The sequence below is a fragment of the Poecilia latipinna genome, unplaced genomic scaffold (genome assembly GCF_001443285.1).
Source record: "Poecilia latipinna isolate Pla-1442-1.1 unplaced genomic scaffold, P_latipinna-1.0 Scaffold57, whole genome shotgun sequence".
Classification (NCBI taxonomy): Eukaryota; Metazoa; Chordata; class Actinopteri; order Cyprinodontiformes; family Poeciliidae; genus Poecilia; species Poecilia latipinna.
Window position 1 is genome coordinate 838400 of NW_015112673.1, and position 18844 is coordinate 857243.

At 39.1% G+C, this 18844-nt stretch overlaps 1 protein-coding gene and 1 long non-coding RNA gene across 4 annotated transcripts in view; both read left to right on the top strand.

Moving 5' to 3' along the window:
* The first annotated feature begins 412 nt into the window (after window positions 1–412).
* LOC106961126 (uncharacterized) lies at window positions 413–808 on the top strand. The gene is made up of 3 exons (XR_001427713.1): window positions 413–489; window positions 595–679; window positions 772–808. It is a non-coding gene; the product is annotated as an uncharacterized LOC106961126 (long non-coding RNA).
* Window positions 809–1105: 297 nt separating this feature from the next.
* Window positions 1106–18844, top strand: part of LOC106961324 (nuclear receptor coactivator 3-like) — an 80284-nt gene continuing 62545 nt past the window's right edge. The window contains exon 1 of one of the 3 annotated variants that reach the window (XM_015054983.1): window positions 1106–1367. The gene's annotated coding sequence lies outside the window, so the exon portion shown is untranslated. The remainder of the gene's footprint in view (window positions 1368–18844) is intronic. The other 2 variants (XM_015054992.1, XM_015054975.1) reach the window with 2 other exon arrangements.

Consider the following 18844-nt stretch of genomic DNA (forward strand, 5'->3'; position numbering starts at 1 on the left):
TCCAAAATGAAAAAGTCTGGGCAACAATCCAAACGTTATCAAGTGGTTTTTGCCCAAGACCTTTCCCACCCATGCTAATGTTCCACAGAAAAATTTATTAGTTTTCCCAGATATCTGGCTAGACCAAAGTCCAGGCTTGAAAGGTTAATTTGCTTGATGATCCCAAAGAAAAAGTCCAAAACTCATCTGAAAGGCATTGTACACACATAGCTGGGTCTTTATAAAAATTATCTTTGCTACATTAAAATAATAATAATAATAATAATAATAACATTGTATTCCCAGAATTGGTTTCAGAAAAGTTTTCATCCCACACATTGTATTAAACATGCCAAACTCATAGGGGGCAGTGTAGCGCAAAACTAAAACCACCGTCAGCCAATCAGATTGCTTCAAAACAAACAGGACTCGTTATTAAGAATTAAACATGGCGCCAGGAAGTTCATTTGAATGGGTCGAAAGCTAGGTCCTACTGTAGATAAACTACTTGTAAGTACCATATTAGAGTATAAAGTTAATAAGACACAAGATAACATCGACTGGGAATCATGTCAAAGCAATTTTATGGATATATTGGTGAATTATTTGTTGCAGACTGTAATGTGCCAGACCACAAATCTCCGCTTTCGAATGTACAGACGCAAACACAAAGACGTCGTTTCCTCAAATCTCCACTTTGGTCTGTGTTTTTATAAATAATCGTTTTTAGTGATGTTAAACAGAGTTTTGGTGAAATGTAGAAACGCATGAAAAATGTATTTGTTTTCCCAGATATCCGGCTGGTGTTTGATGAGTAACGGGAAAAAAAGAAGATATACGAGGGAAACTTTTTGCTGAGACTGTAAATGGGTGAGGAAATTAATTTCTGCTCAGCGCCTCAAACAAACCTGAGCTGGCTCTGGTAATTTGTATTCAGCCTTTATATATCCAAACAACAGAAATGCAATTGAACTTGATTTAATTTAATTTAATGAAGAAAAACTTGAGAGAGCTGATTTGTAGACTCGGTATATGTTTTTTGGTGAACAGATAAGACACCGAGGCATCGTTATCTCTTCAGTGGCTGACATTCGTCTGTAGGCTGCCAGACAGACGGTGCCTTTTCTGTCACCTCCTCCGCCTCCTCCTCCGGTCTGGTGGAGTCTCGTCTGTAGTCCGTTTCCGTGTTGAACCAGGCAGCAGCAAACTCTCTGCTCCTCATTTCCGAACTCGCTTCCCCAGAAGCCACCGCGCCTCCTCAACTTACAGACCTGGCTAAGGGCTCCGGGAGTGTTTCCCATTTAAACAAACAGTGCCGAAGATGGCGGAGAGTTAATGGTGTAAAGAAGAAATTATCGATCCGGGAGGGAGATAACGCTTTTCTCCAGGTAAGACCGCGCTGCGTGCTGGAAGACATTCAGCTAATTAAGCCGGACTTTGTTTGTGGTTTGCATGTCGACGCAAGTCGGAAATGGACTGAGACGGGTCTCCAGTGGCGGTGCACACACACGCACACGCACTGACAACTGGCCGGGCATCAGTGCGTTGCGGAGGGCACGGTGCACGGTCTCTTAGTGCATGACAGCAGGGAAATCACCCCGCTGATCTCTGCTCTGGGGTGCACGGTTGTTGTCACGTCTGTGCGACAGTTGGGGCTGCAAAACGAGTCGATGTGCAGCTTTTAATCAACTTAACTTGGCGGATCAAGCGGCTCCGTTTACGCGCAAGCTGCTGCTGGATCACAGTTGTGTTTCCAACATAGAGCTCAGGGAACACGGGGAAGTTTTTTTTTTCTTTTTAGGAGGAACAACTCACACTTTTTTAAACATGGTTTCTGCACAGTTCAACACAGCGCATGGTTATATTCTAATCGTTTGGTCTCAAAGACTGGACAGTCACACCTGAACCTCCCTCTGTCGTAACTTAAAGGAATTGAAACGCTGTTAATTTTTACTTGTATGCACCATGTTTGCCCAAAGATTACCCTGCTGTTTTTACAGCTTTATTCCCGTGCATGGACGCAGACGATGCTGACTGCTCTCGCTCGGACTGTGTGTTATAAGAGCGGAGAGAAAAAGTGCAGTGGCTCTGCGATGTGTCGTAACTGTGCACTGAATAACCGATGCATTGTCTTTAAATGTGTGCTGGTGTGTGTGTGTGCGCGCGCGCGCGCATGTGTGTGTGTGTTGGTGTGTGTGTAGCGGAAGAAAGAAGGATTTGGCAGTTTCTGTTCGCTGTCATAAAATGTGCCCGTGCGGGTCTGCAGGGGGCAGCAGCGCGGCCCTGTGCGCTCCCGCTGCCCTGCGCCTCGTAAGGTTCAAGGTTTGATCCCTGACACAGCCAGGCATGTGTTGTTGTGTGTTTGTCTGTGTTGCGCACACATGCAAAAAAAAAAAAAAAAAAAAAAGCCACCGTGTCCTTGAGCGTGACACCAGATCTTTACTACTGCACAGGTTTTCAGGGGATAATAGCAGTCTTCTTTTCAGTGTGTGTGCAAACACAGGTTGAATGGATGCGAGGCTGATGTGTGGACTGCAGGTGAGAGATAAGAGCTTGAGGTAATTGCAGTGAAATCCGGGAATAAGTGGAATAAGTATAAGTCTGTTTAAGATTTTACTATCGGAAGAAATAATTTGGAGCTGCGTCCAAATTTTCAGTACTGTGAATGCTTTCCCCATTTGTCACTTCATTCGAGCCCATCTCTGCTTTCTTTGTTTGAACTCATGCATCTGTTTCTTGCATCCTCGCAAGTCTGCACACCTGTGATTTTTCACCTTGTCATGCAAAGCCCCGCAGTACAATTAAATGACTTGTGCAATATTAATAAAAAAAAAGTCATCCCTCCTTTTCTGTAATATCTGACTCAAAATGTGAAACAAATTTATTAGATAATTTTTTTGTCATTTACCCTCACTAAATACACGTGAAAGAAAACAATTCAGTTAAAAAACGCTTTAAATGAACTTTCAGTTGTCCAAAAATGTCTTGACATATTTGGCCAAGACAATTGATTGTAGGATTTAATAAACTTTTGCTTCTTCCTATTCAAACTGGACATGAAACTTTATTTTGTTTTACCTCTGACATCTTCCTTGTTCAAAATGAATAAGGACTTTATTTAATTTCTTGCTATGATGATTTATGTAGGTTCAAAATTAAGTATTTTAAAATCTGAATGTTTGTGGTAATGTGTCTCCTTCAACTTATAAGTAAATCTGGGAAAAGTTAGGACAAAACAAACATTTTAAATTTGACAAAAGTTTCTTGATTATTCTTTCTGCTAGCGGTCAAAATTAGTGCCAGTTAATTACCTTGCAAAATTAATGCTGCAAAAATAACATAAAGTGTACTATTATTTACAACATTGTATAATATCTATGTATTTTAAAATCTACTTATAAGCAAAACAAACACCTGATAAATTCAGGCATTCTGCTTTACTTTGCACTCCACGTCTGTCCATATTTTTAGCAACCAGAAAACTTTACAAATACTCTTGCCAAGTTTTTCTTTGTTGTAAGCAAGAAAATCTGTAAGAATCCTGTTTCATCCAGCTGACGGGCAGTGTGCAGCAACATGTGGGAAAGGGCATTTCTATTGTATGCTCCACGGAGTGGGATAACTCTCATTTCAGTCTATTATTTTCTTAAAGCATGAGCATAACTTTTTTTGGCTTTGAAACTCAGTTTTCTGTCACACCAGGAGAATTTGGGCGACTCGGTTTGACCGCTATCATCATGGATATCCATTTCCTTTTACCAGAAGAGATTATAATAATTATGATAATAAACAGTTATTTAAAAATTGTAATATATTTTGTTCAAGATCCACCCTGGTTGTTGGATGTTAAAATGTTTTGCCTCATATGAGACAGAAATCTATAATCATTACTCTTTATATATGAGATTAATGCATCAGTACAGAGAAAAAAGAGTTTGCTTGATTTGTCTGCATCAGATTTCTGATGGGCTTCCACACCTGTCCAAAAGAAGAGGTGATTAAAAGTTGACCTAACATGAGTGTAAAAATGCCAAACTTGGGTTTACCTTCATATCTGCAACCTGCCTGTGTCTAGTTAGAAGATCCAAGACTGTAATCCAGACATTGACTTCTTCTGTTTGTGACTATGAACCTAGATTTAAGGCATTTGAAGAGATTAGTGTGGTCTCGGTGAAACTGCGGTGGAGATAATTTTATACACAGTGATTCATTTAGAAAAATGATGACAGTAGTCCCTGCCTGCAGTCCTCTCTGCCTGGTTTGCAAATCACTCCAGCCTGTTTTTATCAGTCTCAATGACATTAGGTTAAATTTAACTTTCACATATTTTGCCACCCTCCTTCTGGGTAAGTTTAGTGTTGCTCCTTTGATTTTAAAACGATACATTAATCATCAACAATACTAGTCGAAGCCACAGCATCGTGCTCTTCGCCGACTTACCGTCAGTTTTGCTGCTCTGCACACTCGCCTACAGCCCGGTCGCAAAGCCTTGAGGCTGGGTTGTGGAAACCTTGTGAGGGGTTTTCCTAAGTGGATGGAAGGATGGTGGTATTGATGATGTGGAGGAGGGTGACGGTGATGCATTATGTTTGGTGAATCGGGGTGGGGGAGAGAGGGACAGAGCTGAACTGGGGATGCTGGTGTCTGGGTCAGGCTCCAGGGGGGAGGAGGTTTCTGGAGATAGGACCTCATGCACCAGCAGGGTTGGTCTGGGTGTGTGTATCCGTACGCGCAAGAGGGAGGACGTTTAAAATGCTGGGAGGAGGCGGATCAGGCAGGGTGTCCTGCTGGATATCTGCCTGGCATTTTTGTCCTTTGTGCCCGTCCTGGTCGATCTTGTTTCTCAAACCTTTGTCGTCTCTCTTGTGGAATCAGGAAGTTTCTGATGGTTTGCATTCTTTGCTGTGCAGACTTCTCCTCTCTCTGTCCCCCGGATCTCCTTGAATGCAGCACAGTGAGCGGTTCTGTTGTGCCGTTGTTATAGAGACCTCTCTCTCCATGTCAGGAAATGTTAAACAGAGAAATAATCTTCAGCAGGTTTCCAAGATTTCACGCATCTCTACTCCAAACACACCTGATTCGATTCTATATATATTTTTAAGTTGCATTAAATTAACTCATTTTATTGTGCAACTTGATGTTACAGGAAGTATTACAGTTAGGGCTGCAAGTGCAACTAACAATTATTTTAGTAATCGTTTAATCTGTTGATTAATCGGATAAAAAAAAGGCAGATTTCCACAAACCTTTTTCATGCAATGTTGGAAATAATTAAGAGATGCAAATACACAAATAATTTTTTTTTAAAATAAAAAAATAAACATTATACTGCCTAAAATGCAATTAAAGCATTCCTTTAGTGAGTGCTTGATCATTTGTAGCAAAAGATGCATTGCAGCTAAAAAATGCTTCTAACATCAACATGTGAAAATCTCAGCTCTTTCTGCTCGACATCATTACAGTACAGGGCTGATCTGTTGATTCATTGTTAGATTAATTAATAATTAGATAGCAAAAGAGGCTTGATAGGAGATTATTTCTCTTTTACAGAATTTGAATCAGGTGAAGGTAAATCTGTGCCACTTGATGTGTTCTGGGTACAAAATATTTACAGAAAAAGTTTTTATGTTTTATGTGCAAAATGCTTATTTTTTTCTACAGTTTTTTGCTCCGAGTATGTTGTCCTTTTTTGAGTCTATATACTCAAGTTAGCAATTAATCAATTCCTAGATTAGTTGGCGATTATTTCCAGAATAGATTCATCACAATTAATTGTTTCAGCCCTAATTACTGGCTTATTCCTAACAGCAATAGATGAGGAACCGAGTCACCATTAAGTCCAAAAAACAAGAAAATTTGGGGCTTGACTTGGACTCAGGGTCTGGGACTTGAGGTGTGCAAATTAAGGTGAAACTGAACTAGATGTGTGATAAACTGAACTTCATATTAAAAATATGGGAGCTGGATAGTGAATAATGGAAATACTTTGTGCTGCAAATATGTTATAGAAAGAGTAACACAGTCATTCATGTTTATTTATTTTTTCAAATATAAGCATGTCTGATGGGTCGTGTTTTTCCAACATTTAAATCCACTTTTGTATTTTTCAAAAACCGAAACAAAAGCGCACCAGATGAATTTAGTTTCCTGAATAAAAAGAAAAGTCCCAGAGTACTTGAGCTCTATGCTGTTGTTCTATGAATGTGCTCACTAAAAGGCAGAAAACTTGGAGCCTGAATGACTCTCACAGCAGAGGAGGAAACGACTTATAATCACTTCAGACTGAGATTATCCTTATTCCAAGAAATTACTGAGGAGCATTATTTTAAAACCCCATTACAGCTGCGCACAGCTGTGGCTGCAACATGTGGTGGCTTTTCTCTGAGAGAGTTTGGGAGGGAAAAACAGGATGTAGGAAAATATGTAAGCAAAAAATATGAAGGAATCAAAAATTTTGTAACAAGTTTTTGTAACAAGGCAATGACCTGGAGTTTAACCTCCAGTTATAATCTGATGTTTTTGTTATTCAGCTCAATGTTTGATAAAGTTTAAGGCTTCTTTCCGGAGCTTCAAGCTAAAACGTGAAGTGACACATTTTCCTGCTACTCTCCTGAAGGTTGGCAGGCAGTTTAATGTGTCAGTTGAGTTTGTATTTATCACCCAAATCAGCTCTTTTTTAAAAGATTTTCTTGCTCACTTCTTATAAGCATCTCTTGCCTATAAAATTGCTTTAGTTTGTCCTCGCCTGAATTGTTTTTAATTTATCAACCAGAAGAGACGGAAGCGTCTCTTGAAATGCTAAATATTTAAATTGCTTGTTTATTTTATATGATACGATAGATTTTTCCTCCATAGCTGGAGCTTTCTAAATATTTATACAATAATACTTTGTAATTCCTGTCCCTGTTACATGCATAATCCTGCTGATTATATTACGAGTGGTTTAAGTCACACTGCAGCCCTGTGTGAGTTTGAGTCGGCGCTCCAGCTGCTGAACGAGAAGTTGTTGCCCTGTTTGAGTCAAGACAACACAGGAAGTGATGTTCTCACGCAAGCACCGTTTCTCAGCAAGGCTGATATTTTTCTTTTATCTGTGATCTACGATGATGCAAAAAAGAACTCTGAAAAGCATAAGTCAATGCAAATACATGAACAAAATGAAAATTATAAGTGGTTCATGATCCTAGCTTCTCCAATGTGTCGCATTCAATCCAATGTGTCGCATTCAACCATTTTACTTGGCCCCTTCTCAAAATGGGAAAGACAAGAGAACATGCAAGTCAAGTAAGGTATATGTATATTAATTTTTCCAAAGTGGTATATTAATGAGACTGTAAGTGAATTACACCACATTTTCCAGTGTCAGATTATGCTACTGCATAAAAGACGGTTCTTTTTTAATTATGCAGTTTCATATGAGATATCATTAGGTTTGTAGGATGTTTTCCAAAGACATAAAGGCACAAGAGGGTGTTAAATATTTAAATTTATGTGCATAGTAGTACACAATCGGCAGCATATTTATTTTGTTCAGTTGTATGTGCGGAAAAGAAAAGAGTTTTCATACAACGTCCTAAAATGTCTAAACTGTTATGATCTCGAAGTAATGAAACATGCAATGTTTTAAAGAAGATTATAAATTCTTTGTCTTATTTGGTTATAAAAGAAAGAGGTCAGCTTGTGTGAGACGAAATGATGAAACCATAAACGTGACTCAGGTTTTGGTGAATTCCTGCACGTTAAACGTGAAGCCTGTGAATTACTAGTGGCTTACCCTTCCCTCTCCCAAATAGGAAATATAAAAAGCATATGTAAATACGGGATATGCCCTCTCCATGAACTCCTGCTTGGCTTGTCCCTGCGGGTGTACTGTAGAAACACAGTGGCTGATATGAAGGTGATATTGGGCTTCCAACGCAGGGTTTGCCAACATGTTGATTGTAATTATCCACTCGATCTTTAAAACCTTCCTGGTGGGCTGCAGAGACACTTGGAAAACTAAGTGCACAGATGCATTGTAACTAATGCTCCATTTGGCAGCACCTCTCTCTCACCTGTGTTTTCCTTGTGTCTATGGTCAGATTTTGCAGCTGGATCCTCTCAATAACTTGTTTTCCAAATACACAGATAATTGGTGACTTTTGCTGGCAATGAGCTTTCTCAGATTTCTTTCACTCTTTGAGAGTAGAAACCAAAAATATGTGAATGAGAGCAGCCTTCATGGGAACTGGGCTGGATTAAGACACAAGGTGGACAATCAGAGGCAAACAACTTGAGAATGCTTGAGTTGATGAACCATAAAAATAAAAAATTGTACCAATATGTTCAATGTTGAAGATATTTTTTGGTTGTTTTTAGCTGGCAGACATTTTTTAGCAATGAAATGCAATATTTTTCCTTGCCAAGTTGCATTAGATCAATGAATCCTATAGTCAGGGTTAAAAATAAAGTACAGTATTTTTCAAATTAATAAATGAATAAATGAATAAATGTTTTTAGCAGATTCTAAACAGCAAACAACAAAAGCATCTCATTGTTTTTATTTTTTTATTTTTTAGGATAGCCAATGCTAATGTTTTTTTCCATCTGTCTTTTTTCTTATTTTTTTTTGTTCTATAACAAATGACTCAGACGATGAGCCATTTCTCCCTCTACTGCTAGACACGCACATTTGCTTTAGTTACTTTTACCCAGAATGCCATGTGCCGTAGTCCACTTCCTGCTTTTGGAGCGATCTTCAGTCCACTTGGAATTCAGATACATATGCAAAGTTCACTCCAACTGAGCCAAACTCCAGGTTTATAAGAGAACCAGAGTTCGGTCCACATCAGAGTTTAATTGTCCGTTCTCACCTCCCCTATAAAACTGGACTTTACAGGTGAACAAGCTATAGTTTGATTAAAGTGGACCAAGCAGGGCTGGTGTGAATCCACCCTAAAACCGTTATTACAGAGTTAAAATGGTCTACTATGAATTTGTATTTTTATGATGTGAAACTTTTTGAACTGCCTTGTTGCTGAAATGTGCTGCACCATTTAATTGATTAAATTAGCTTTACCATCATATTAGCAATTAGCATGACCAGCATTACAAAAATAGCAATCATCGTTTTGTATATTCTTGCATTGATTATAATTTATCTTGCAGAAAGCTTCAAGCCTAATCTTTCATCTTGGGATGTTTTTCTGTTGAAGGCTAAACTAATTGAGTTTAAAATAACTTTCAAAATCACGTAGAGACAGGTCTTTTAGATTGTAAAATGGTTAATAACAAATCAGCATCAAAACCTGAAAGAAACAGATCCTGATTCAGATGATGAGGACAAACAACCAAAACCTCAGATGAAATATCCAATCTGGTTGATCTTTTTGTTCATTCCAGGAAGAAAAACGTGCTAAATTTAGTTGATACCATTTATTTTGTCAGATTAAGTATTGAATGAAGTTTAAGGGGGAGGAGGCAGAAAAGATTAACTAAGTATTAAGGAAAGTTGGGGGGTGAGAGGAGGCAAAAGGAGATGTGTGGGTTGAGCTGATGGGCTGTCAGAATCGTGCAGTGTATCCTCACTTTCCATTTCCTTTCTTTCTCCAAGAATGCCTCAGTGCAGCTCATGTCCTCTGCCGCCTTTTTTTTTTCTTTCCGAGAGCTATTTCCTCTGTGAGAGGAATGTCAAGTGCCCATCTCAATGCGCTTTTCTCTGTTTCGTTTTGTTTTGTAACTTGTGGCTCACTCTTGATTTCTGGCTCTTTCTCTTTACCTCCGTCTTTGTCCTCTCAACTTGTCAGGGATTTTTTTTTTCTCCTCCGCCTCACAGTCAGCGGGTTGCCAGGACTGCACATGGCCAACTCGCATCAATTAGACTCAATTAGCTCATGTAAAACAAGCTAAATTGTCGCAGAAAGAGAAAAGCAGCTTGTAGTGCAGTTCCATGCGAGTCTATAAAGATTTGAGAGATGAAGGCGGTGATGAAGACCGAGGAGTAAAAAAAAAAGGAGGGGGGGGGAGGAGACAGAGAGAGTCGCTTTATTAACATCGTGGCACCCGCTAAAATTCAGGGAGTGCTGTTGCATCCAGCTGTTACTGGCTGCGCGAGGCTTCGTTGCCATGGCAACACAGCCCTGTGCGACTGCTCAAGGTCGTTCATCCAACTCTGAACCGAGCAGCAGCGCGCCACACATCGGATGTGCACTGAGAGAGAGGCAGGGAGGAAAACAGACGGGTAACTTCAAAGTGACCAATCAAAAGCACTTCAGTGACGGCGTGGTCGGTGGAACAATCTCAAATGTCCCTTCATCTGCCCTCTGACACTCTAACACACACGCACACACACACACACACACACATTTACAGACACACAGACATAGACCAGCACGTTCCTACATGTAGGAACAAATAATAACAATAACAATCGAACAAAAGAATCCCCGCCAGTCATGAGACCGGTAGATTCTCCTTCCAGCTGATACAATATTTAGCTGGTCAGTGGGAGACGGAGGGATTCACTGGCTGGAAAAGATGTGAGCAGCAGTGCTTTTCTCTGTCTCTTCCTGTTTCTCATGGTGCATTGCTGTGAGGCTACCTGGGGCTTCTTCCACCTCCTCTCCTCTCTTCCACAGACAAATCTGCAGGAGCATCTCCTGGGAGTTTGTTGGCGCGGCAGCTGCACACATCGTACCCTGAAAGCTTTTCTACAGTCTCTTTGTAAAGATCTTACACAATTATTACACGTAATACAGAGCGACCTCTTTGAGAGTGGTATTTTCAGATTAATACAGCTGCTAACATGACATGCCTATACTGGCAATACTGGTATTTTCATCCTTTCAGAGTATGATGCTGGGCTACGAAAAACTGGTGCAATCAGGTCAATTTATTTGTTAATTTAGTTATTAGTATTGAATCAAAATGAAAACTGCAGTTCTTACCTTCTTCTCTAAATGTTGTTAGACTAGCTAATGGTTGGGCAACAAATCAATAGCAATATATATTGCAACATGATCAATATGAAATAAATAATAATTGCACTGAACTCCGATCCAGAGCCACACGGCATTCTGAGAGTTGTAGGCCAAGAAAAGACTTCAGCTGCTCAGTCGGTCAGGTTGGTGGCAGCAACTCGCTCGCTTTTTGGTTACCTAGCAACAGCCTGTTGACTAAGTTGCGCAGCAGCAGTTTCATGTTTTACCTCATAGCTGCTCAAAAGTAAAAATAATGGTGTGAAAGAAGAAAATGAGAAGAAAAACTTGAGAGGAAACTGTAGATAAAACAGGAAAGGTCACCAGTTTGGCAGTATTTCAGATATTTAAAACAAAACTCTAAAGTCATCTGACAGTTATTTGTCTGTAAAAGCAAAAAGAAGGGGAAGAGAACATTCATATTTTCTTATTTTTACTGTAAAATAATTTTTTAGATGTTTAGTGATGGAATAAAGTATTGGACTCGCTACCAGAGTCCATCATGGATCAGGTATCGATCTGTCATCTACTGCAGACAGCATGTTGCTGAAAGTCCCAAACACTTTTGGACGTTTTTAAAATATATACATATCAATCTTGTAAATTGTTTATGAAGAAATGTTTCAAATATGTGAATGGATGTATTTTTTAGCTTGTGAGATTAAAGTTTCAGCGTATAAGTGTAGCCTGCTGTCAAAGTCTGGTGCACATTCACATATTTCACAGTAGAAAAGCAGAAAATAAAAGATAAATTAGTTTTTGTTTTTTCTATGAAAAATCTAAAAGTGGTGGGAGTTTTATCTCAATTTGCTGGAATAAAAACAAGTGAGAAAGCTTTGGACCTCTGCACAGGATCAACAAGAAGGCTAAGTTGAAAATAGTTGCTCTAGTTATTTCTTTTTTCATCCATCTGACTTGTAGCTTTAAAGGAAATTGAAAAATCACCATCCTGCTGACACAAAGAAGAGTTAGGAACCAGATATTTAATTTAAATGGTGTGAAGTCAAGTTTATTTAAATAACACATTTTCAGCAACAGAGAAATTAAAAGCTTCATATAATAAAATCAAAGCACAATAAACAAAAAAACATCAGACTGAAGTATATTTGCAGCAGAAATCTGTTTTCTAACATAATTATTAGCATTCCCATACATTCACAAACTATTTTTTTTATAAATAAACACAAAATAGAAACACAAAATTGCTTGCTATATACATAAATTTATCCGACATTAAACTTCCCAATTAAGGTTTTGACACTGTTAGACCTGCTATTGTCACCTCTTTAGTGGCTCCATAAAGAACGGATACAAACCACAAGTTGTTGGCACAATTCAGTGCAGAGCAGAGGATGGTGAATATCAAAACAAAGAGCTAAAATGAGACGGCTCATTTTATCCCAGAGCTAATATGGCCTTTTGTTATTACTGAAGATTTGTGATTTCATTTGAAATTATATTAAGATAAAATCATTTTAATTTTCATTGTTGGTCTTCATTAGCTTGTCGCTAAGCTGCTAAAGGAAGTCTTCAATTCTTGTTGTCCAGCCAGTAGTTGGAACTGATATTTAATATTTTCTATTATTATAGTTTCTTGTGGTAGTGAAAACTGAGGAAAGTTGGCACCAGTTTAATTCAATTGCATTTACAGCTTGTAATCAAGTAGTTTTGATAAAAGAAATTTAAAAGTAGCTTTTTTCTGTGTGTGATTGAAATTGAATCTCTGAAAATAAAAATAAAAAAATCACGGATTTAAAGTCTTGGAAAGCAGATAGCTCTTTAAAAACCCCAGCATGTTGTCGTCCAGATGCCATTCAATGGCAGTACTCCCTCTGCTGCCAAATATTTGACCCATTATTTGTTTTTGAGATCTAATCTCCTGCACAGAGTGACCAATGTCACAGGGCTTGTAGAGTAAATATTCAGAAATCATCTGTGTCGTTATGATTAACTTTGAAAGGAGCAGTTTTAAAACGCAGTAGAGGCAGTTTGTTTGATAGACAGCTAAGTACCACTTTGTCTCTTTTTGGATGTTTTTGAGAAGATTATGAGCTGTAAGACAATAATATAAAAAAATAGACTTGTTCCAGATTGGTGCTTCTTTGGTTAATATTGGGTAGGGTTGCTAAAATTGGGATGCAATTTAACTAATCTACAATTAATGCCTCTTACTTCAGTAAGTAAGTAATAGAGTTGGTTCTGTTTTTGTTACTGATAAGGCATCTAAAATCAGTTTATTCTCGCGGTTTAAAGTATTAGCGAGTGTAGACAATGGATAGATGAAAAACATAGATCTTGGAGTCTAATTTTTGGTTTATTTTTTCTGCAGTCTGTTGAACTTTTCTGCATCAAATAGAAGCTATTAGATTATGGTAATGGATTGTGTTAATACTGTATTATCATACCCTGACAGTATGCGTTGTGTGCATGCTGACTTTCCTTCAAACAGAAGCACAGTTGGATTTTTTTTTTTAACTCTTATTGGCCGATGACGTGATGCTGAAAGGCAGTTGTGTGTGAACAACTGTTTAAAAGTAAGAAAAACACAACGTGTCTGTGAGCCCCATTCAGGAGGTCGGGGCTGGTTTCACGTTTCCTCTTTACTGTAAGGTAATAGACTCTTGTTAAAGGCGTCCTTGCGATGGTGTGTTTCTAACAAGAAGAGTTCTGTTTTTCTTACTCGTTTTCCATTGTAAAAAAAAAAAAAATCTAGGCTGAGTTTATATGTTTTAAGGCTCCTCTCCTTGCTTAAACACTCAGACACGCACACATGCGCAGCATTTTATGGGGTAGGAGTTGAGGTAAATGTTACCAGCTGCAGCACAGCAAGCGAGGGGGCTTTAACTCTGCCTGAACCCAACTGTTACATGACCGCCTCCTCAACTTAATTCACTCTGGTCCAGCCTTCCCCCTCAGCCACCACATCCCTCCACAGCCAACACAACACATGCCAGTGTGGACTTGCAACAAATGTTTTCATACCACTTGAACTTATTCTCAATTTTGTTACGATACAACCACAAACTTGAATTTATTTCCTTGGATTTTGTTCGATTTATGGCTTGTGATAAATAAAATTTTCTGTCCATGCATTTGTCCATCCATAGTCAAAAAGGATAGTTGCCAAAATTTGTTATAATGCAAAATCGTAAAGGGGCAGTATTATGTAACGTCCAGGCTAGCACAATCAAGTAACTTCACTTGTTAAAAATGCTGGATATGTCAAATACGACTTAAAATAAATTTGACTGTGTAATTTAATGCCTTGAATTAGGCCTCTGTCTCTTTAAGAAGCTCCTGCTTTTCTGAAACTCCGCCTTCAGGAAGTCATCACAACAATGCTCCTCTATTAACCCTCTGACAACGGTTTTACAAGCGTTTTAGTCAGAAGTGGCTCATATAATGAGATCAGTTGATGCACAGTTTCACCAGGAATTTGCTCATTTCTGCTGGCTAGTCTGAAGGAGCTTAATGCGGGAGAGTGAAGCTGCAGCTCTGAGGAGGAGCTGTGTCTCAAAGGTGAGGCTAGGTCCGGCCAGACATTTCTCACAGCTGAAAAATGTGAAAGATTAAAGAACTTCTCAAATATGGATGAAACACTCCATGTATGTTTGTGATGACAGAATAACTTTTTAACAAGATGCAAAGCTCAAAAAGTTAATTTTACATAATACTGCCCCTTTAAATGTTGTATGCATGTGTTTTCAGTCCCGTGTTACCCCTTTACTCCCAAATAAAACCCAATTCAGCCAATTATCTTCAAAAGTCCAACGGTTAGTAATTTAATCTCAGTAGAGACCGAGCTGTTCTGTGAAGACCTCAGAGGTTTGCTAGAGAACAAACATCCTCCCAATGACCAAGGAGCACTTTGCATTAAACTTTGCATTAAACTTGGATAATAAAACTGGAACTCTATAGTTTTAAACATTGCACCAAATACTGTTTAATCCATTATCTGGAAATAGTGTGGCACACTTGCCAGCCAAGTAAGATATGGCTGTCTAGCTAAACTGTAAGGTTGGGTAAGCAGAAGATTAGTCATAGAAGGAACCAAGAGCTCCATGGTAACTCTGGAGGAGCTGCAAAGATCCACAGCTCAGGTGGGAGAGCCTCCTGAGAAGGCCAATATTAGCTGTGCCCTCCATAAATCTGCCCCCTTATGGAACAATAATAAGATTGTTGAAAGGAAGCAGAAATAATTTTCCGGAGTTTACCACAAGCCATTCTGGGGACACCGCAAACATGTGGAGGATGGTGATCTGGCATGAAGAGCTAAACTTTTCCTTTATGTGTTGCATGCAAAACACAGCGTGTAGCGGAAAATTAACACCCTGAACACAACATGCCCACCTTGAATGGTGGTGGCTGGTCAGAGGATTGAGCTGAAAAATGAGCATTATTAGATGAAAACTTACAGAAATAAGGTGGAAGTTTATCTTCTTTACTTTCTAGAATATTTCATGCTGCAGTAAGGAAATTGCACCAAATATATCACAGGAGCAGAGTCTGAATGTGTGGCACTAAAATAATTAGCCAACATTTATTGCTTTTTAGACATTTCTTTATGAAACGCCTGTTGCATGAAAGCATAGGGGAGGATGATATGGACTTATACATTTATCATGATTCTATTGTGATAACAGTAAAAGTGATAAGAACTATTAATTACTTCTTTTTTAGTTAACTGCATATCTGTGGCTGCATGGCACTGCCATCATGACCCCACAAACACAAATACTGCTCCTGAAAAACATTCCAATTTGTAACATGATTCTTTAAGAAACCAGTCGCATAAAGAAGTGTGATTTGTATCACTAAACTGAACACAATAACTGCATTTAGTCATACTTTAAAAATTATTGGCATACTCTCATTGAACAAAAGTGGGGGAAAAAAAAGTAAAATGAACAGTCTCATCAAAATGGACAGTTTTAGGGTGTTTTAAGCATCATTAACTACATAAATCAAAATTATTTTAATAAGAAATGTATCATGATAAGTGATAAATTATACAATAAATGCCGACTCCACTGACAGCAATAAATTTGCGACATATTCTGAGCCGTATAAAGACACCAATGTATCTCAGTGTTCGGCATGACGAGCAGCATTTGACGGTGAAGAAGCAACACAAGGTCCACCGCCCTCCAACCAGGTCTGTCACCTTGGTGTGAACCAGTGTGCTGGCTGAGCGGGCTCTACGTTATTGGCTGAGTTTCCACCTCCCCTTTGAGGTCACGATGTTGGTGTTGTGACGACACCTGGAGCTTGTTCATCTGTACCTCCTGTCAAGCCTAGTTTGCTGTGCACTGCAGCATTTAGCAGAAGCACTGAGCTTTCGTCGCTGCTTCGTTTGACTGCATGCACACAAAGTCAAATGAGACGCAGCGGCCAAGTTTCGCCTCCTTAAAACTGTCTGTGCAACAGTTTTTCTTTTTTCTTTATTATTTTCTTGCTCAGCCGAAGGTCTGAATGAGGAGCTCCTAATGTATTTCATCATGTGATGTGATGCGAGAGCCTGCAGGATCATGCTGTAGACAGTCTGGTGATGGTTGCTGGTGTCCAGAAGTGAAGCAGGGTCACTGCCATTATGCCATGTGTTTCTGCCAAGCTCAGAAGTGGAAAGAAGCTCTCCATGCAGGGGCCCCAGCTCAGGCAGGGGGAGTGTCTTCAGTCGAATCAGCTTTTCCTCTATAAAACTTAACCCCTCTCATTTTCTCTCCCTCCCTCACAAAGAGTGGTAGTAAACAGTCTACAGCTCTCTGTGGAGAAAATAGGCTGTAATTTGGTCACTGATTTGATCCAGTGTGAACCAACAATTTTGGTTTCTTTTGCAGCTCTTGTTATTTAGCATTAATCTTTTTTTTTAATATCCAAGTAAATCAGACTTTGCACTAAGCCCCACATATCAGTTCAACCATTAAGAACGATGCGCCGGATGAAATATCACCTCCTGTTGTTGCCCGCTCCGGTAACCAGGGTGAGCGCCTAGAATTTCAGGCACTTTGAAACATTTGTTAGGGTTGCATGAACCGGGGCGCTCCCTGAAGTACGACATGCCTTTGAGGGTTTTTACTCTTGTTGCTCTGCCAAGCACAGCACAATACCATCAAAATGGTGGGAAAAAAAAAGAAGAAAGAGAATGATGAAGTTTTTCCATCAGATAAAAACACTGTTGCTCCTTTCCTCTGCTGTTTGTTTACATGCATATTGACTTGTATTAGGTCATATTGTTTACGTAACTCACTTTAATTAAATTCGTAGCCTAAGTTCTGTGTGTTATAAAGAATTAATTTGTAATGTGTGTTTTTAACGAACAAACTTGGAAATTATTACTATTATTTTTTTCAATCAATTTTTGTTGCCATAATCAATCACTCTGCAGCTCTATTGTAGCTTAGCTGTTGCCTCAGGGCTAGGTATTATCAAGATATAAGGATTTCGTATCATAATATATTTATTAATTTACTTTTTGTTTTAAATATCTGAATAATGGCCAAACTGGTGACATAATCTTTCCTCTTTTATTCACAAATTCCTCTGGTGTTGTTGCAGTCTTTCTCTCCTTTCACTCCACCCTGATCTTTTTTTATTTTTAAGCAGTTATGGGACACTGTGGCGAAATTAGAAACTTATTCCAATTACTGAAGTGTACAGAGTGCGTTTTCTGTGAAATCTGTGCACGCACCATCACATTTTAGACGTCATAGCGTACCGACGTCGAGCGTACCGATTGCCTACGTTGCTAGTGACAGATTCCTTCATTTCCCACAATCCAAATGGATACTGGCCAGTTTGGCGCCTCGCCCTGTTCGCTCTCCAGCAGAGCAACCAACGAACAACAATCAGTACCGCTTGGAGCGCGGCAGTCACACTACGCATCCTTATTCCGACTGGTTGGACTGACTCAGAATGGTTCGATGTGAACATTGTTTTCTACTGAGCAGTTTCTTTTGTGAGTCTTGTGTCGTAAAAATGTACCTTTGTGAGGACGTTTCGCGTTGAATCCGCCTCAACTACACGCGGAGTGGACCTAGATATATGCCAGTTTGTTAGAGGCAACATGGAACTGCTGCTGCCCAAGTTACTCAACTGGTTGTTGCTAGGTAACCACTGAACGACTAATTTAGTCGTTGCTAGGTAACCAAAGAACGAGCGAGTTTGCTGATTCCACCAAGCTTGCTTAGCTGGGCGGGAAAGAAACGTCGTACGGTTCTGGATCAGAGTTCAGTGGAATCATCAACAATCTATCAAATGTATATCTATTGATATTGATCACGTGTCTGTCGCGATAGCTGCCATTACTGTTTTATCGCACAGCCCTGCCGAAAACAGCATATTCCTTCACAAGAGAATTCTTTCCGTTATTCTATTATTTTAAGGATATTTTTGTTTTAGATTTTAAATCACACAGTTCAGTGGAGACAGAAGGATATTTCATGGAACATAAACAGTACTAGTAGTGGAAATAGTTAAGACGAACAACCCAAAACAACAAACCCAAACAATGTTGAACCTTCAATCTCTCCCCTGCAGGGGAGATTGAAGTTTCAGGGTATTTAGGTTATGGGAGAAAATGATTTGGGAGAGCATAATAGAAAGATGCCTTTAAAGGCTCATCTTGGATGGGTTCTGATAGAAAATTGAGCTTTCCCAACCAATCCCCATAAGTCGTGATTTTGTTTCATTCACTTATCATTGAGCTACAGCAGTTGATACCTATAAACATGACTGGAAACTACAATAGGAAATAGTTCCTGAAGTGCTGAAACAAAAGAATGGAGCTCTACTACCAATAGATTTCAAGAACTAGGAAATAGATTTTGCTGTCTGAAAAGAGCCTACTGGTTGGAGTACTGACCCTGAGAAGCCACTGGGCTTTGTTTTTGTTGTATTGATGTATAGTAACT